The following is a 21495-nucleotide window of genomic DNA, read 5'->3' as shown; positions in this document are numbered from 1 at the left end:
CGACCGTAGACTTCCGCGGGACATTCAAGCAGCATTCAGATAGTGCAAGGCGGGGAAGAAACCGGCATTCCTTTTAGTCTTCCTGGACGGGCAACCTTCCTCACTGAATTGGAACGCTAATAGCGCTCTCATAATTATTACAAACTGGTATGTCATCAGTAGTTGGCAGTCATCGATTCCTTGTTTTCGTTGTCAACGGTCAGCTTAGCGGAACAGAGCGCGTAGTTGCCGGGGCCCGCCGAAGGTTCTGCGACATACTTCGGTTTACCACATACACATTCTTCTTGTATTTTGCAGCGTCGATATATACATTATAGACTGATACTTGTAGGACTTGAACGCCTGTTGACTATATCATTTAAAAGGCCGTCTGAAAGAAATATTTTGCGCATTGTGACATTCTAGAATGTCGAGCTGCTTAGATTTTTGTCTAGAGGGTTAGATCTGCCTTGAGGACTAGTCCCGTTGCCTGTAGAGTGTGGTGCTCCTTTAAATTTCAACTGAAGTTCCTGCACCAGCTTAACATCAACTCATGGGGTACGACGGGGTCTTGCTCAGGACTATTTATTTATTTTATCGGTAAACTGGGCTTACATTGTATTCTACAACAATGCAAAGCACGCAGCGCTCCCTGCATACATTTCCCGATAAAGATTATTGCTGCGCAAGTTGCCACAGTGATGGCAGCATGCGACGTGGGAAGCGACGTTCCTAGCCTTTTCCATTTAAAAGAACCAGCCCAACAAATTATTTCAATGTTGTTGCAGTACCGCTATAAGGGGCAGCGTGCTGTCACAATTTCCATTATTCTAAAGCAATTACGTGTCGCATAACCCCCTCAGTGTTTGCAGTGGTGGTTTTTAAATGCTTCACTGGACATACACTTTTGCAAGGCTGGGACGACGAGTCAATTTGTTTGCAAATATGTGTCATATGAATAACGAAAAATAAGCATGCAGTCTGTTCTCTAGACCAAGGCATTCCTTTCCCCACTCCAAACTAAAAGCTCAATACCAGAAACTGCCCTCCTTTGTCTTGCAGATCACTCTGAGGTGTTACCGCACTTACCACATCCAAGTGAATGTTGGGATTGTGGACGATAACGGATACATCGTCAGCGCATCGGTCGTCCGGCAATCTGTTGGTGCCGACTTCATTGCCGTCACCAGTAGCATTACTAGGTGGGTGTTGTGCTTTGCATTCTGGCTGTTTCTTTTGCAAACATCTGTATTTCAATGTCCTCTTCTTTCTCAGTCTCTTTTCTTTCTACAGCTGATGAAACTACGCTCAGAATATTATTGTAATCTTAATTCTTTTTTGCTTTTTTTCTCAGGCGTCCAGTCAACAGCGGTACAAGACAGGCGCGCTGACTGAAGTTCTCAAGGCTGTTTATGTAATAACAGTAATAAATAAATATTTATTTGTGAGTACAAACAGTCCCTTTTTTTTCCTTGTTTAATGACATTTTACAGTACAACCAAGACAAAGAATGCAATGGTGGTGTGCCTACTGAGGTATAGAAAAATACACCAGCTGCACACATGGCGATGCTGCATGTAGGTTGTCACCCTGAAAAGAAAGAAAACAAAGCGGAAGCGCTCACCGCAGATAAATAAGAACACCCTAGTACCCTTGCATACCTCAGAAAAAGTCCATTACGCACAGAATGCAGCCACGTACTCGTGACCCCCCCCCCCCACCGCAATCAGCGCCCCGCCAGTGCCACTACTCCTGACACACATTGCTAAAGCTCCGCGAAATCAAACGTGAGACTTGACAGCTAAGAGGCGGTCACCATTTTGCTGCCTTTTTCACTCCTTTTGGATGGCGATAGTTATTCGCATCTCTTGAGGTGTGAAGGCCAGCTTTCTCATAGATTCGCTGCCCGCACGATTAACTCATGAAGCGTTCAGTTGTCACCATCTATTGAACGGGCACGCGCATCGCTGTTGCTTGGTTAGTTCAACCTTCTTTGTTTTAACTGATCCAGGGACCAGGAAAGGGATTCGGTTCGTGGTCAGTCTGTCTGTATGCATTCAGGGACCAGGAAAGGGATTCGGTTCGTGGTCAGTCTGTCTGTATGCATTCAGGGACCAGGAAAGGGATTCGGTTCGAGGTCAGTCTGTCTGTATGCTTGTGAAACAAATTGCAGCGGGAGAAAACACCAGCTGCGCTTAACTTTTCCTTTCGCTTCATTATTTCCTCGAACGAAGGCTCGCCGCGACGCTGGCAGACCCTCAGAACCGTATACCCGTGATATGGGTTAGATGAAGTGGAAAATAAAATAATGCGAGGCAGCGTGCATCATAAAACCATGCAATAACCCTGAAACCTATAAGCAATGTGACTGTCAGCTGTTACGTAGTCTGGTTTTCTCTATTTGTACAGCACTTTTCGTGCAAAGGAAACTGGAAACAGGGGTCGCAAAGATTGAGAAATTAAGTGATATACTAAGGCAGAGAGACAAGGCAACAGCTGCAGGAAGGAAAAGCGAAAAGTAAGAAATTTAAAATTGTTTATTAAAATATTTATGGATCAACATCTATTTATTTAAAAGGAAAGTAGAGAAAATGGCGCCGGAAGTGAGAATAATTCAGTGTGTATTGAATCACGCTTCTACAGGCATCAGTCGAGCCGCCTGACATAGCCACTTCTCTGCTGTGCTTATGTGGGTGTTTTTCTAACCTTCCGCGGTGGGTGAAGTGCGTTTAAAACTGCCGCGTCCTGTGCTGTATGTGACTGGTGGCCACGCACCGTTATACAACTTCCCAAATAACAATATGAGTCGCTTTGGGTGCTTAACTTGGTAGATCACTAAACAAGGGATCCAAAAGAATTGTGATTGTTCCGCAAAAAAATATTTCTCTATAATTCTTCCAGAGGCGATTAAAAAACGCGACTATATAGTCGGATTGAACTTAAGTCTGCACGGAAGTCCCACCCACGCCCTCATAACTGCCAGCCATGGTTCCTCCGCGAGGCTGCAAATAATTTATACTTCTAAAGGTTTCCTGTTTCCCAAATAAGGCGGTAACTTCAAAAATATTTATTAGCGCGTAATTTTATATGTTTTCCCTCGTCTATTATAGTCCAATGGCGAAAGCCTAAGTCTTCATTGAAGTGAAATAAAATGCTTGCTTCGCTGCAACTATTTACTCTCAAGTTTCACTTCAATTGGCAGTGAAGTCTCATGAGTAAAACGGGTTCAGCAGTCAAATGAACAGTACCGGAGACTTTTGAAGAGTGAAATGGCCAGACTTCATACATTTCGTCCATGTCTTTTGCACACATCATTGCGTCCGCCGATGAAAAGGCTCTTAAAGAAAAGCAGACTCTCCGGAGGTATCAAGTACGACGCCATTTTGAAAAGGCCACACGACGACGATTTTCTTTGCTTCTGTGATTGTATGGAAGAATAACAAAACCCTGCGCGGTCCGTGTGCCTTGTTTGCCAACTGCTGTTTTGTTAAGGTGTATTCTACTATAGTAATCGTTCTTTTACGCTTCTTTTCTGCGTGAGTCCATTTGACGTGTTGCCTTGTTCGCCAAGTAAAGGAGAGGTGTATCTCACAGGCGTACCCGCAAGATGCACCTTATCTCATTTACCTTTTGCGGGTTTAAGCATCTTTATGGTGAATGGTGGGCGTTATTCACATTTCCATTACTAAAGGTACCAGGGTGTCTACCATGTTGACATTTCCAAATTCCCTGTGTTTTCCAGGTTTTCCCTGAGTGCCTTTGCAAATTTGCCTGAGTCACACAGAATTTTTTTATACATCAAGACACGCTGACACTATGTCGCCCGATGCTGTCACTCTCTAGTAAGCATGCTAAGAAACGACTTAATCCAGTTTGAATAGTAAGGAGTATCACTTATTTTATATTAAGAAAAATCTGTAGCTAGGGGTTAGTAAAATGCACAGCGAATAAGATAAGTATGAAAAAAATATGGTAAAACTCATTGCAAATCGAGTGGAACATTCTCAAATATGAATAAAAATGAGATGCATACATAAAAAAACGTTTTCGAATATCCACTTGAGTCACGAATTATGGTCAACTGTCGATACATATGTGTGAAATATAGATGGTGCTTGAGACTCCACTGAAAGCAAATCAAGGTGATCGAATAACTTGAGCATTTTATGATGAGTCATTATAGAGTAACTAAATATTTGAATATCGCAAAGTCAGTCATGCTACGCTTCTTCATGAAAAGGATTAAACCCCCCGCTCGAACTACATGCACAAGTTATTTATTAGCCTCAAGCATATCAAGAGAGAAAAAAAGTTTATATATTTGAAGGTTGCTACCGACATGCCCTACATCAAGCGTCGCCTAAAACATGGTAGTGCCTTCACCAAAGCGATACTCTGTAATGATACATATCACTCAAAAGCAAACTGGAAGTAATTTAGGTTAGTAGTACGTTTAATTTGCTGTAAGCTTAAAGTTCATGCTGTATTCCTTGCTACCACTGCGCAGAAATGGCAAAAATAGGTCGCTTCTACAAATGTGCACGCCGTTACTGAAGATGACATGAGATACTTTTATCAATTTATAGCAAGCTCATTGGTGTGAGGCACGAACTTTGTCACAAATGAGATTCTCAACAGCTGGTGTGCCAATCTCAACTCTCCTGACATACTCTCAGCCTGCGCACAACACCTCAGTATTGCATTTCACTGCGTTAGCGAGTTTATTTTCGTTTGGATGAGGAACACCAAGGTCAGCCAACACTTTGTTTTTTGAGCTCAAGCTCCTTGAAAAAAGTGACGGCAGGCTTCCTTTCCCGTTCATTCCTCAAGGCATAGGTCATTTCGTTTGTGGTCCTCCTTTAGCGCGCTTTCGCCCCACGGACAATTGGAAGCATCTTCTTCGTCAGCTGTACAGTCAACATCCGATTTTTCGCACTCCGTAAAGGCCGCGAAAACGTCCGTGAAATCGGGCAGACCGTAAAAATGAATGCAAGCCTTTTACTGCCATTAAAGGCTCAAATCGCCACAGGCACATCCGAAAAGGTCTAGCATCATGCTTATTAGGCATATTGGTGCCCCCACTGGGACAGGAGATCGTGGGTGGACGCGTGTATAATTAAAGGGCCCCTGAAACGGTTCGGCCAAATATTGTACACGCGTAGGCTACAGCTTAAGTAGAACGTCCGCACCACAATTTAAGTGAAGCGTTACGTATTAATGGAGCTACAAACGATTACAATTTACCCTCATCCCGAGCGATGCTTTTCCTTTTCAACTCGTTCGCCGAGGGTTCGGGGCTAAGCTCCGCCTTCACTGGTCCTGCGTCACGAAGCCCCGTCACATCGTCTACTCCCGGTTGTTTTGGAGCCCGCCCGCGCGAAACCTCTCCGCTAGCCGCTTGGCCGTCGACCCCAAGCGAGAGCTATCGAAACAGCGTGTGTTGCGAGCATTATGTCGCAGCGTCGAACGTGTCTGGTATTCCGATAACCACAGGCTAGCTGGGTGTTTCGACGGAACGGTGGAGGCATGAACTCAAGCTGATGAAGGAACATTAGCATAGACGTACGTGAGCTGCCTGCCCAGTCTCCATAGTCCAACCACCCTTTAGCGCAGAGCTGAACCAGCCAAAGAAAGAGCTATTATTGCTCTTACCAAGTGTAAAACATTTTAAACATTACCAAAAACAACGTGCTAAAACACTAATGCGAAAAATTTACACCAGCAGCAAAGAATACATTTTGTTACTGCTGCTGTATGTGGTTGAGCTCGATGCCACCAAGTGGCTGCACCCTCCAGACCACTCACATTCGCGCTTCTGTTCATCCCATGAAACAACACGCAAGGAGACACGGCCAGGCCCTGTCCCCTTGCGCTTGCGCTTACCCTAATACGGGACGCGCGAAACGCTATTGCGCTAGTAATCTTCCGGTGTAAAGTGACGGCTGCAATCGCGCAAATTCTGGCGCCGATCGGATAGCGGCAGTCCGATGCGCTTCAGCCAGTCCGCTCGTGTACTGGCTTACAGAGAGACACGATGTCGCAGCTTGACATATTGCCAGTCGCTACGTTTGCAGTCCACAACGCAACAAAGTCGAATCATAGCGCTCGCGAAAAGACAGACCGACACTGACGCCGGAGCTCTCGTCAAAGACGGAGCACGTTGTAACACAAGCAGACGACACTTGCTGTGTGGCCGAAGGGCTTAAGTGTACTGAAACACTTTCCTTGTGCATTCCCTTCATGCTACTTTCTTTCATAAAAACAAAGTAACTAACATACGGATAAGGGATAAGAAAAGAGCAGATTGGGTGAGGGAACAAACGCGCGTAAATGACATTTTAGTTGAAATCAAGAAAAGGAAATGGGCATGGGCAGGACATGTAATGAGGAGGGTCATTAAGGGTTACGGACTGGATTCCGAGGGAAGGGAAGCGTAGCAGGGGGGGACAGAAAGTTAGGTGGGCAGATGAGATTAGGAAGTTTGGAGGGTCAACATGGCCACAATTAGTACGTGACCGGGGCAGTTCGAGAAGTATGGGAGAGGCCTTTGCCCTGCAGTGGGCGTAACCAGGCTGATGATGATGATGATGATGATGATGATGATGAACTAACATTCCAACTATTACGAACATTATTTGTTTACCATAATGTTGGTAAAATTATCGATCACGCGCCCTAGTCATCCAATCGGATAGCTCGTCCCACTGACGTCATATGGGTGATTTGCGTCATATGGGTAGGGGCGGCTTAAAATTCCGCCGAGCAGAGTGCTGCGATCGGCAGTGATTTGCATTTTTAAAACCTTATAATAAATTAGACGCTTTACGCAGAGCGCTTAGATGCGTCAATTAATGATCAGAAGGACCTACTCTAACGAGTCAGTACGTTTGTAGAAACTTGTCAAAATCTTTTCAGGGTGCCTTTACGGAATAGATACTGTGTCCCGTGACAATTGCCCGTTCCCACACTTGTTATGCTTCGCCCCTTAACAGGCTTGTATTTAGGCAAAGCAAACTTTTGGAAACCGGCTTTATGCAGCGCGTCGTACTTTCCTTGGGTTGGGACAGTTCCCTTACCAGGTTATCATGGCACATTTAAGAAGGAAATGGCGGTAAGTTTTCACATGAAAAAATAAAATTTATTGCAGCCAATTCCCATTGCACCAAGCCTCATTTTGTCACGACAAACATCTTGCGCTTGCAGAGCACCTGAAGTATGGCGAGGCACAGCTTCCGAAGTTGGAAAGAAGGTTTCAAGATATGGGGGGGAGGGATTTGGTCACAACCTATGGGCCGTTTTGATTGTTATTGTAATGCCCATGTCGTGCTTTAGCGAGTTAGACCCAAGTAAATAGTTGCATACTGAACTGAATTTGAAGTATGAAAAGAAACACGCCAAATGCTTACCATGCGGTGGTGAAGAGGGCCACCTGAAAGTGGTGCACCTACACATGATGCTGATTAGGTGGTATGTGCCATGCACTCCCGGCTGCAAAAGCTTACCGACAGAAGTTTACCAGTAAAATCATCCAACATGTCCACATATACAGTTAACTTCTGTTGATGCGACCTTTACGGAAGTGAAGAAATCAGGTTATTCAGCAAGCTTAATTTAACAAGATGCAGAAAAAAAGAAAAGCCAAATGACTGCTGATGGTTTGATCAGTATTGGCCAATTCTAACTCGCACCCACTTTCCGTGTTTAAAGTAGAAGTCTAATGTGCGCCCAATTTTTTTAGCAAGAAAAGTGTAGCATGCCGTCTATTTTGACAATATAAAAAGACGAAATCTGCAAACTCTACCTTCAGAGAATAGAAATTTACACTTAACATCCATCATTAACTGTTACTCAATCTTAATCGATACAAACCACAACACGTCTTTCATACAATCCATTGCGTTTGATATTCTAGGCTTATGAAACAACTTCACAACAATAATAAACATCCTTAGAATGAGCTTTTGCAATCAAAGACAAAGTGCCACCTCACCAACGTCGTCATCACACGTGAGAATGATAGCCGCTGCCATCGCGTGTGGTTTTGTATTGTATCCGATTCCACCACGAGCAGGCAATTTTCAGACCAATTTTCCAAGAAAAAAGAAGGATGCGGATTGAGTAAACTTCGTAACCATTTAATGCGCTATATCGTTTTTGCTTTAAAATCCTACTAGGGAAGGCTGACAATAGGCATTTCTGGTGGATGATGCATGTTCATGGCATTCATCGCTTCCTAAGCTGCTGCGAAAGTGTATTGCTATTGCCACCACCATCGAGGTCAGGCACGTGCATGTTGACAACTCAAGTTTGAATTATTCAGCGAAGGCCAATTTCAGGATCAAAATAACGAGTCTAGGCCAACAGACATGCACAGATGCTGGCTGGAACCTTCGGTCGGGATCAAACAAACTGAAAAATCAAATTAGCAGAATTCTATTAATGGTCTTCTGCTAACGGTCTGCATGACCAATCGCAAGGATAACGAGATGCTGGTAAAGGCAACAGCAAGAAAAGAAGTGCATATTTCGTAAATTGCTAAACCATCCGTAACTCCGACCACTTAGATGATTATAGGAATGCCGGTGGTGTTGTGTTCAAGACAGACGTTACGCAGGTTTAAATGTCGTCAATCTAACCTGCACAGGAAAACTCGGCTCAATCCTCGGTCCCAACTGAACTAACATTTAAGTGGCACACATTCCGCAACGGTTTGCAGCCTGTTACCAAATCGGCCAACAGTGAGTTTTCGTGACGGCCACACTGCTTAGACCATTAGGCCTACTCGCCGCTGCTTCATTGCTCGTCGGCGACTAAAGTTACTGTTCGCTGTTGAATCGACACAGATATATTTGCAGCAGCTGCATGGCGTTCAGAAAGCCGACAAACTGCCTCACAAAGAAAGGCGAGTGCATGGTATCGCAACAAAGTTTATAGTGGTCGCGATATACGACGCTTATAGACAGACAGCCACGTGAATACGAGCGGCGGAATGCACGTCAGCACTGAAACAACGCAGAGGTGCCATCTGTCTTTATTTCGCTCGTCTTTCGCGTTTATTTCGCAACGCAGTAGTGGCGCTGCAATCGGGACCGTGCTTAAGGTGCGCCGCTACAAGTCGCCCCCCTGTGGGGGAGAAGGACGTTTTATTAGGTGCGTTTCGTGCCGGTTCAACCGTTTAACTTTGAAGAAATGGAACCGAAATAGATGAGTTCAGCATGTACGCAACAACGTCCATGCGGCCGTATACTGTCACACTGAAGGTCTTGTCGGTACGCCCAAGCACCTTGAAAGGGCCTTCGTATATGGTGCCGTAAGAGATGGCCGGATGTCTTCGTGTCGCACAAAGACGTGGCTTGATGAAGCAAGGTCTCTGCTTACGAAGACATCATAGTTGGACTGTTGTTGTGTGGGCGTTGGTCGCAGACGTTGACACAGGTGCCGAAGCTGCTTGATGTACGTCAGCCGGTGACAGGTCGGGGGCACGAGCCGGGCAAAGGGCGGTGCCAAACACAATTTCAGCTGCTGTGCACCCGAGGTCTTCTTTCATCGCCGAGCGAATTCCGAGCATCACGAGGAGAAGTTCGTCAACCCATGAAGTTCGGGATTGGCGAGCGATGAGTGCAGCCTTCAGCTGTCGGTGCAGTGGTGCTCCAAAACAACCGGAAGTGGACGCTGTGACGTCGCATCATCACGCAGAACCAGTCAAGGCGGAGCTTAGCCCCCATCGCTCGGCGAAGGTGTTGAGGAGGAAAAGAATGGCTAGGGAGGAGGGTAACTTGTAATCGCTTGTAGCTCCATTAATACGTAACGCTTGCTTTAAATTGTGGTGCGAATGTTCTGCTTAAGCTGTACCCTACGCGTCTACAAAATTTGATCGAACCGTTTGAAGGACCCTTTAAGCTTATCCTACATGTTCCTTGGTTTATTTATATACACACTCTGAACTACCCCCCCCCCCCCCCCCCCCCCCCAGGCGGTGTATGGGACAGCAGCAGCCACCGCAGCCCACAGCAGCGGCAGCAACAGTGGGAAACCCGAAGGAAGAGGCAAAGAAAGCTTTGCGTTAGAAGGCATACAAGTTCATGAGTCACCTGATTGCAATTATTTCATACCACCCTGTATTGTCTAATCCCATCTAAAGAAAATGAGCCACTAGTTAAAAAAAGATCATATTTCACAAATTTGACGGCGATTTGAAGCGCCCTTCAGCAGCCCACTAATAAATTTTGGTTATATATTGTAAATTATTACGTGCACTATAAGGAGTACTCCTTATTGTAGTACTTATTGTAGTAAAACACGTGTTTTACTACAATATGTTTTCACGGCAGTTCATTCATAACAGAGAAAGAATTATTTCAGGTGCCGCGAACCCATAATCTCAGTATGCGAGCATCAAAGCCAACAAAGACACTCTGTCCAGCAAAACTTTTTGTTGGGCTAGTTGATGCATGTTACTCATGTACTAAAGCGCCAAACAGACGACACAAGAAGACACACGGACGAGCGCTTACTGACCACTGATGCTTTATTCTCAGAAACACAAGATGTATACGCAAATCTGGAAGCGCAACTCACGTTCTCGAAAATGACATGGTAACCAGGCAAAAGGCGATGAAAGAATCGTAAAAGATGACGGTCGCGACAATGACACGTGGTGTATAGGGCCAAAGGACCATAAATGATAATTGTTACGCGATTGACAAAACACCGCCGTAAGGGAGTATCGCATTAAAAACTAAAAGATTAAGATGTTTCACCAAGCGCAGACGGTGCAGCAACGTGCTCAGTTCTAACTAAGGTATTCTAAAAAGCACACTTCACTTTTATAGAGAATGTTTGATAGTTAGCTGACGCATTCAAGGCCCTTCTTTTCAATGTGGAAGGCTTCCTTCAGTTGAAGGGCAACACTGTCTCGACTTCTGTCCAGAAGAATGGTATGTCGTAGGAGAGGCTTGCACCCGAACCCTTTGCAATGGATGGCCATATTGGAACCAGTTCCTTTTTCCTGTGAGCGTTCGTGTTCTTTTAGCCTTTCATTTAAACATCGCCCCGTTTGTCCAATGTAAACTTTTTTGCATGAGAGCGGAATTTGATAAACCACCCCTTCCTTGCTACTGACAAGTGGATCGGTATGCTGGGTTCCGCAGGTCGCGCGTTCCGTTTCTTGGTTGTTAACGCGAGCGCACAATCTAGCAAGTTTTGAAGCGGCTGAGAAAACAACTGGGACTGAATTTACCCGCGACCTTTTTCAGATAGTCAGCTACACGGTGAGAGTACGGTATGACTACGGGTCTTCATCTGCTGGTTTATCCTTGCGTGTTTTTTCTTTCTTTACCTTTTATCTTCTGGAGCAGGCACTCTACAACTGAAGTTAAAACTGTCTGTGGGAACCCCTCCTCTTTTAGCCTTTCAATCTGCACTTTGGAAGCTGCTTTTTTGTTAAGTGGAGCACTTCCATTGAAGGTCACGCACGCGAGCAATTTCGTTTGTCTCGTTTCGCTCAGCGGACTATTTTCGCGCGCTCTGCAAGAGAACACCTGATAAGCGCTATAAGTAAGTCGGGTTTAATCGCTCATACAAACTGGCGGGTACAGTCGACTGAAGTTGGATCAGTGCCAGAGTCGCGCTTTCGACGCTACAGGTGGCGCGACTGTCGCCGTGAAACTCCACTGTCAGGAGCGTATATACAGGAAATTGTTACATGCCCTCTAAGGAGTGTTCTACTACAATAATTTTTCACGTTAGTTCATTCATAGCAGAGACAGAGTTATTTCAAGTGCCGCGAAACCATAATCTTAAGATGCGAGCATCACAGTCAACATAGACACTGTCCACTTGACCCCCTCCAGCCTCCGCAAGCGAAATTTCTCCCCTGCAATCTACCACACCGATGCCTGAGAATCGCGTGAAGAATACGTCACGGAACCCGCCTTCTCCCCCCCCCCCCCTCCCGCATATCTCGCGTTTTTGTTGAGTGGCGCACTTCCAGTGAGGTTCTCGCGCGCGAGCTATTTCGTTTATCTCGATTGACAAGAAAACACCTGATTAGCGGTATAAGTAAGTCGGGTTTAATCTCTCATACAAATACGCGGGTACAGTAGTAGGGCCGCAGCTTCCAGGTTTATTTTATGCGGTATAAGTCAGTGCCACAGTCACGAGCACTGAGGCTGACACTAGAGGATAAAAGAAGACGGTGCGGGAACACGATAGAAAATGAGAAGGAAGCAATAGGAGGAAACGGAAGTACATCCCTCTTGCTGCGGTACGAAGTAAACCACAAACACGCTGATTTCCGGTTTGATTGTTTCATTATTGTTGTTAACTTCACTTCGTCTATTGAAGCAACAGATTAAAGAAATAACTGAGGTTGCCTTAATTAAATCTCGAAGTCCCGTGCGACTGTGAGTGACGTCACAGCACTGCCATATATGTAGGCGCAGAGCAGGGCCTCCGAGAGGAGAAGGGCAAACGGCGTTTCGCGTGAAATTTAAGCTCTTTCCGCGGCGCCAAGAGATAAGACGCGGTCTTTAGCGCGCATTGTATGCACTGCGCTTCTCAGCTCAAAATGGCCACACCTGGTGATGTGCGGCAAGAAAAAAATTGCTTGTAACATCGTAAACCAGCTCCGAACTCGAGTTTTCCGTGTGACGATTAGCCCGGTGGCACGAGAAGCTCCCGTATGTCATCCCCTTCGACAAGTTCACTTTCCTGACAAGTTTTCCTAAGGGGAGCTGACAGCGTGACAGGTGGGCCTCGTCCCGCTAGTACCAGTGGTAGCGAAGACTGACTGATCACACAATCACATCGTAGATGAGGCATCACAAATGACCTACACCAATACTGGCTGCACGTCAGAAGTAGTTGGAGTCCTTGAACATTTTCGTAAATGCAAGCAATGAAACAAACATTCACCTTGTTGACAAAGTGCAACAACAACAACAACAACAACAAAAAGAAAGATGCCCGTGCACTCGCAAATTTGATAGCTGGGCCTTCCTGGTCCGGAGTTGCAAGCAGGAAAGGCATTTTTCAAAACGGCAACGAGTGAGAGCCGCAGCAGGCCCCGAGCGTTGTGCGCTACGAAAGTGGTTTTTACTTCTATTTGTGCGTCACACGTGTGCTAATTGTCGTGCATGTTCCTTGAGTCTTGTGTTTCAGTTATCATTGCTATCACGGGAAATATATAACATGCTGTGGGCCTTCCACCAGGTATTAACCTCTCGAATTTATTTCAAGAGCGATCTCTATCTCTCTTCGCTAATCTCAACCGCCAAAGAATTCGAGTTTCTTGAAAGTGATGGATATGTACAAAATGTTGGGCATTATTGTTGGCTGCAACGTTGGCAAAGCCTCTGCGCAGAAGTTGCCCTGCGGACGTTTTTCGAAAGAAACGTATAAGTGTGTGCCGTGTTCGTCTTTTTCATGTGCTTCACCGCTTTGCTTGGGCCAGGACAATCATATCCGGGAAATTTCCATGCACACAGACGTTCGTTTTACGGACACCAACCGCTATTTTTCGTGGCTGCTAAGCACTTATTGAATTATAGCAAATCATGTGCATTCGTCGAGCCTGCCTCTGTCGATAAATGCTGCGCAAAGGGACTGAGCTAACACGATAGAGAGAAAGACAAAACTGCGCAGTTAAACGTTGAGAGCAATAATTACTTTTTACCCGTCCTGGCTTTCCAGCACGACGTCGAGGGACCGAAACGTGACAGCGGTGGCCGCATTTTGATGAGGGCGAAATGGAAGAACTCCCAGGTACCGTGCGTTAGGTAGACGTATAGAAGAACTAGAGCTGGTCAAAATTAATCTGGAGTCGCCGCCTCCACCCTCTCCCGAATATGATGCCCCTCAGAAAAGCCAGGAATTTCATTTAGATATTACTTTTGAAGGAGTGGACGGAAAATTCCGACGTCATATCCCTTGCTGGTTGGCAGTTTATGGACGGATCAATCATTTCCATTCAATTAATTTGATATAAAGCTTCCAGGAAGGAATTATGGGTAAATACCGGAATCAACCTCTTGACGAGACCACTGCCCGAATCAACCCTTCGTAGAGTCTGTGGGTTGATCTGTCCGTATATCCGGACACCTTTAAACACTTTTTCTCACCTGGCCTTTAAGCCTCTGAACGCAGCCACCACAGCAGTTGGTCAGGTAAAGGTAAAGCTGGGGAAACTATGGAGCATGTTTTATTAGAATGTGAGAACTACTACCCAGCGGTTGATTTAGGCACCACTGGCCTCCTTGAAGCCCTTGGGTTCAGCGGGAGCAGTGGTAAAGTAAACATGAACGCAATAGGCATTAGTAACAGGCGATTGGAGTATTGGTGGAAGAAAAGTGGGGAAACGAAAAAAGACGGATACGTACAAAAGCACAGTTGGCACTAGGCGATCAGAAAATTTGGGTGTGGTAGTTCATTGTGTTTTTTTTTATTTTTATTGTTTAACCTAGGTAGGACATTAGGCAGTATAATAGCAAGAGCGTGGTGGCGCAACCCACCACCCCGTTCCAAAGGGGACGCTCATAACATCCATCCATCCAGCACACGTTGGTTGTGCATGTTCGTGTCATCCATTCACAAAAAAAAAAAAAAAAAAAAAAAACGTATCGTACGCCGACACGAGGACAGGGAGCATTCTCGAGATCTTGACAGTGCGTGCGCTAAGTCACCACACCTCTGCCGTTATCGCAATTTCTGCTAGGAAGTGCGTCCAGGGCCGCGATAATTTAATGATTCTATTGCAATTATATTCTTTATTTCGATGCGCCCGCATTAATTATTACCGCGATCGGCCAGTCTTCGGCTGTGTATAGATGATAGAAAAGGCACAGAATTGAGTAAAAGGAATCCCTGCACATTACCGGCGCATGTCACTTCAAGAAACAAAAAAAAAGGAGCTCGATTATTGACAGAGTTGATGCCGCGATGTAGTACAAATGATGTTCACTCATCACTTGCACAGTCGAGAGTCGCGCTGGAATGAAATTTCTTCTGTCTCGATTCGAGGTCACCATGATGAAAGCGCGGGCTTTCCCGAACTTGGGAGAGCTGCTCCAAAGAATTTGAGTGAGAGGTCTTCGCGTATACGCCTAGGAGTTCCGCGCGCGACTTCGAGCTGCTTTTCTATTACAGAGGCTAGCGAATCACCGCTTGCAGTTCGGAGAACTTGAGAAACATCGCTCTCTTTCGTTTTTTCCGGAATCCGCGCACGAAAGATCACCCATTGGCTGTAAACATAATGAAAAGGGAGAAAATTCGTATCCATAAAGAAACACAAAACTGTCTCTATATGCTTCCCAAAAAAGAGTTTCGCAAATCGGACGTATAACACCCTCCATTGATGCTTACGCTCCCAAAAGTAGAGTTTGGCAATCGATGGTATACTTTCAAAACGAGATACCTTCACTAAAGCTAGTCAATGACTAGCAATATACCAAATATGCAGGATGATGATATTTAGGTTTTCTGCAATTTTTCTTTTTAATCGCCTGTTGCACTTGACATCGTTGTAGTCCTTGAGCTGGATTATTCGGAGAGGCTGACATATATAGTCGCTGCTGGAAGCGAAACACATATTCAACTAAATAAAAAAATCACATGTTTGCGTCTAAATTATTAACTTAACGGCGTATAATTGCAAGTTACTGGTTGTAGCAAGGCGTACACATTTCGAATAAATTTCCGGAATGACACCAGTTTTGAGATATGCGCCATCAAGCTCGCAGTGAGAATTCACTGTTGTCTGATTTTTTAACGAAACGCACTTTTACGCGTTGAACAATACAGTAACTCGAACGCGCATGTATTTTGTCCCTCACTTTGGGAAATTATATATCGTGACTAATGTCACCCTGGAGATTCATTTCAAGTGCATATGCCTTGCAAATTCACCGGTTACGATTCCTATATTGCACAACGTGCCGTACTTATTTATGAAGTGTATTGTAGAATTTGTATTAATTATTTGAATATGTGTCTTGATGTCTCCTTCCAGTAATGTCCGCATCTTCGAATAATTCAGCTGAAGGACAGGAATTACGTTATCTGCAACAGGCATAATTATAAACATTCCGGAAAGCATAGATATGATGATCCCGTATACATGCGGCCGCCAGTATACACACCATGTCTATATACAGATGGCTCTAGTTTAACACACTTTTCAACTTCAGCAAGAGTTATACCATACATCAATAACGAAGAATCATATCGTGCAACATCGTCAGTAATTACCGGCTGAACTATTCGCTATCTTATGCGCGAGAATATTTATGACTTCTTTAAGAGAGGCAGGAAAGAGGATAGTTTTCATCGCCTCCCAGGCGGCGCTCACGTCTCTTTGAAGCGTCAAAATGAAAACATATAATGCTAATATAACCTATGAGGCACTCGAGAAGCGCACAAATGCAAACCACACGCAGATCCTAAACGCAACGTTATTCAAAATATGCAGAACGACGTAGTTCGACCAATATTGCGAGGGTTCCGACCTGATTTATATTGAACCGCTCATTGAATTCAACATTTCATTACGTTAGATAGAAACATAGGAAACCTTATTAATGGTATAACGGCTGTGCACCGCCCACACAAAACATTCTTTACACAGAATTGTCCGATCTGAAATTCCTCACTGTGATTCTGGCTTTGTTGACGAAGACACGTATCACGTTCTTCTAGAATGCCCGCACCACGACACACCAAGACGCTGACTTAAATCGTCATTATAGGCTTCACAGCATGGCCCTCTCAATTTGAAAAAACTATATTACTACCATGACCAAGATGAGCTATGCAGATGTGCGCTTTAATAGCATTAAACACATTTCTCGAAGACAGTGGCGTAATTGGCCGTTATTAAGGCACGGAAGAAATGTTTTGAGAGAATTATTTATTTTTATTGTCAAGGTGTACATTTGATACTATCGCACTTAGATTCGTTGGTTGAGTGTCTATTTGTCGTGTTACACCGCTGTTCGCATTATTGGTTAAAGTGCGTCTTTGTAACATCGTCTTTCTATTTTGACTTCCATGTGACAATGCACCATTGTTGTAACTATCTTGTATATAGTTATATGCTGTGTGTTTCTACTGTATGCTGTATGTATCATATCCAAGGCCCAAGCAGCAGCAGACGCTGCATTTGTGCGCTAACATCTCCTTGTATCATGTCAATAAAAAAAGAACGAAAAAAAAACGACGCATGGCCAGAGAACTCTAAGCATGCGTAGAGATATTGAGGATACAATATCAAAGTAATCGGTTATTATTTGACTCAGCGGCAACGATAGTATGTCAGTGTTAGTAAGGACCTCTGATATCGAGCAAAGCACGATGACCCTTCGAAGTCAATGACTTCCTTTAACCCGAAAACCGCGCACAGGGAAGAAATTATTTTTCAAGTTTCAAGTTTTCCCTACATGCCAACTCGGATCTCTGGGTACCTGCCATTGATTATATACAGCTCTTCGTGATAATCGCCGTGACATATAACATACTATATCACCAATCACACGCCCATCTTAACCTAGATTGCTAATCGCATTCACCTCGCCACACAACTCCACATGATGGATGCGTCTCCAGTATTTCTTTTAAGACAAGCTTTCTCTGCCCCTTCCTTCTACTTTCCCTCTACTGCTGCTGCTTCTGTCTGGAACACCGGGTCAGGGAAAGGGGGGGGGGGGGGGGGTTCAGCACGTGTGTATACATGACAGGAGCTCGGCAGAGACGGAAGGCGACGCGAAGAGTTCTTTTGTGCCTTTTCACTTCGTCGAATGTGCAGATGTGCCCTCAGCGTCGCCACAATACCCGCTTGACAACTGTAATAATCCGCGATCCCCCGCAAAAGCATTGAAATTAAGGGCGGCGCTTACCTTTCTGCTGTCGTGAAAGTCGAGAGCGACGCGAGATAGAATGCTGGAGAGGAGGACGCAGAATGGTTAGAAACGACACTGTCGCTAAACGAGTGAATCAAATGGTATCTTCGACTGGTCCCCTGTATGCCCCGAAGCAGAGTCGGGTAGATCGGTCGTTTCCCGAGCTCAAAGGTAGGGGACAAGCGCGCAAGCCGAATGTGCGACTCGCTCTCGGAGGAGGAAATTTCTGATGCGAAACCACGTGACTACTGCCAACGTCCGATGTTTCGCCTATCCAAAGCTCCCGGCGCTGCCCAAAAAACCGGCGGACCTGCCGGTGGGACGAACGCTCGTCGAGACGCCAGCATGCAGTGGCCTAGGTTACCAAGGTTACAGTGGGCCGTCGCCAACAGCAGCGACGCGGAGCTGCGATGAGGCGCTCCGACGACAGGGCTCGGAGCGCCTCAGAGCGCTCCAAGATAGAGGAGAGCAATCGAGAAGAACCAGCCGAACGCGGGCGCGCACCCTCTTTCATCCAGTCGAAGACAACGCCGCTCGCGAGAGCGCTCCAGAGTGCTCAGAAACGACCAGCCGAAGATAGCAAAAGTCTTGCCCGCTCTTCGCTCGCTGTTTCCGTACGATAGGGGTGGAGAGGTGAAGGGCAAAAAGGTGACGTGATAAGGAAAGGGAACGCAACTACTCGACATCGGTTGTGGGCAAACTGGATAACTTTCAGTTCAAAGTACGGTAGGGTACGTTACCGCTATTTGTGAAAAATAAGCACCAGGCAAATATGTGGAGCGGACAACATAGGTAGGATGTGAAGAAGCATAGCGGCAGTAAAAAGCGCACCTTAGGGTCTAGGCTAAGCTACGAAAGCGGTGACGCTTCAAATAAACACTTATGTGCCAGCCTCGGTAGCTTTTCGGACCGCGGCGGCCGCATTTCGATAGGGGCGAAATGCAAAAATGGACATGTCAAATGGGGGCCACGTCAACGATCCCCTGCAGGTAGTCAAAATTAATCCGGCGTCCGCCAGTAAAGCGTGCCTCATGATCAAATCGTGCTTTTGGCTCTTAAAACCCGAGAATTCATTCAGCTTTATGGCATTAGTTGAGGTCGCGGGCCCCACCGTGAATGTCGCCTTTCGACGTGTGCAAAATAATTAAAAAAAAGAACGCTCGTGCACTTAGGTTAAGGAACACGTTTTTGCACGTACAGGCCCATATTTCAATTATAACTTAATATTCATGCCACAATGCGATGTGCAATGTGGCGCAGTGAATATGATCAACCCTCTCTGATGTTATAAAGTATGCCGCACAACAACCTTGAAGCAAACTCCTCCCTCTGTGTTTTCTGTGTGATACGCAAACAATTAGTAGTGGCGCACGTAATGTAACGCTCAACATGAACTCACCACCTTTTTTTAACTAAACGTTGAAGAAATTGAACATACGCCGTCAACATCACCGCTAATTATCGTCAATCAAATCAAACAGCACAGAAAACTTCGCTTAAATCGATTGCCATAGTTAGGGGGATCCGCATTTTTTTTTTTTTAACACCGCAGTGAAATGCTCTAGGCTGCATCTCTATGAAAGTGGATGAACTAACCACTTTGTGATGGTCCTTTTGGTAAAAACAGTTTTTGTTGAACTAAAGACAACGATGAAGATGTTTAAGATGCGGGCGGCTAGCACCAGTACGGAAGACTCGTTCTTGTGACCTCGTCTTGTTATCCACGACTGGGGGTACACTTTTATTGTTCAGGCCTTTTTTTGTTTATTTTATTATTTTCTTTACGATTTATTTTATTCATCCCCCTCCCCCTCCCCGCTCTATAGTATGGGAGAAGCAAGCGAAGGGTGGCGAGGCCTCGTTTATTCACTCGTTCCACGACTGCGCCGTATCTACCCATATTTTGCCTCCCCTCTCCTGCCTCTCTTCCAGTCTATCTAGCTTGCCACTTGGCTTCCACATTCGCGAAAAGTTAGGCGCTCATTTTGCGGAAGTTCACGGGGAATTACAGCCGTCAAACGCGAATGTGGTGTACCATCTCGCCCGGGGAGCTCGAGATGGTATTTTGCACATTGAACAGGGTGTGTAAAGGTCAGACGTGTTTCTCGCGTCTCCTTTGTTGTCTTCCATGCTATTTCCGGGTATAGACACCCTCTGAATGCCCACGGCTCAGTATAGAAAACAGCAGCCCATCTCTCTTGAAGTGTCCTTTCGCGCCGGTCATACCTTCTCGAAACTGAGAAGGGGGTGGGGGAGGTACTTGCTCGTCCAGTATATCAGAACAAAGGAAAACTTCGACACAAGTTTTGCGCCCTCCTGTGGTTCGTGGGATAGGCGAAATTCGTGGAACGAAGACGCTGCAAATTTTGCAGAGGCAACAAGGCGTGGCCGACCACCCCTAGTTGGTTGAGCTATGCACCAATCCAAATTAAACGCCGTGACTGGGCATGTGCTAAGTACTTTCAAGGTCGTCATCATAGGCAAAAAGATACGCGCCGGCCTTCTGCAGTAGCACACTTTTCGAGCACGCCACAAAGCAAGTCGCGGCACAGCAAACATCAGCTAGTCGACCGTCACAGGTGCACTGAAGTCGCGCTCGCTGCGATACACTCCACCGACTACGCTTGTGCCTCGAGGATGGCGTCGTCGGGCCTTGCTTCTACCTCCGCTGCTGCTGGATTCGACCCTAGCCTCCACGGCTACGTGATGCCTATTGGAGACCGTTCCAAGCTGTCGGCGAGCACCAGCATCAACGACGATAGCAGCAGTAGCAGCAGCGACGACAGCAGTAGCAGCAGTATTAGCAGCAGCAGCAGCAGTAGTAGCAGCAGCACTTCCAGCAGCGACAGCGACGTCGCACCGACCGGCGCCTCCCAGTCGAAAGACATCGAAAGCGTGCCGTCCGCTTCCGGCGCCGCAGCCGTATTTGTTAGGAAGGACATCGAAAGCGTGTCGTTCATCTCTGGAGCCCTAGCCTTCTTCGTTACGAGCGAGCCACCGGCCGGAGCGTCCCGGTCGAAGGACATCGAAAGCGTGCCGTCCGCTTCCCGCGCCGCAGCCTTCTTCGTTAGGAGCGAGCCACCGGCACGAGCGTCCCAGTCGAAGGACATCGAAAGCGTGCCGTCCGCTTCCGGAGCCGCAGCCGTCTTTGTTAGAAAGGACATCGAAAGTGTGTCGTCCATCTCTGGAGCCCTAGCTTTCTTCGTTACGAGCGATTCAGCGGCCGGAGCGTCCCGGTCGAAGGACATCGAAAGCGTGCCGTCCGCTTCCCGCGCCGCAGCCGTCTTCGCTAAGAGCAAGCCACCGGCCAGAGCGTCCCATTCGAAGGACATTAAAAGCGTGCCGTCCACCTCTGGAGCCCCAGCCGTCTTCGTTAGGAGGGAGCCACCGGCCGGAGCGTCCCAGTCGACGGACATCGAAAGCGTGCCGTCCACCTCTCGAGCCCCAGGCGTCTTCGTTAGGAGCGAGCCACAGATCTGGATTCAGCCGAACCTCGTCCGTCCGGCGGACTTTCCTAGTGACCACCCGGACCAAGTTCACGACTGGAGCGCTTGGCCCCAGTTCCCTCCCAAGAAGAAGGCGGATCCACAGCGGGCGATCCTGGACAGACTGCCAGCCATGCTTC

The sequence above is a fragment of the Dermacentor andersoni genome, chromosome 4 (assembly GCF_023375885.2).
Source record: "Dermacentor andersoni chromosome 4, qqDerAnde1_hic_scaffold, whole genome shotgun sequence".
Lineage (NCBI taxonomy): Eukaryota > Metazoa > Arthropoda > Arachnida > Ixodida > Ixodidae > Dermacentor > Dermacentor andersoni.
Note: the sequence above shows the minus strand (reverse complement) of the source record.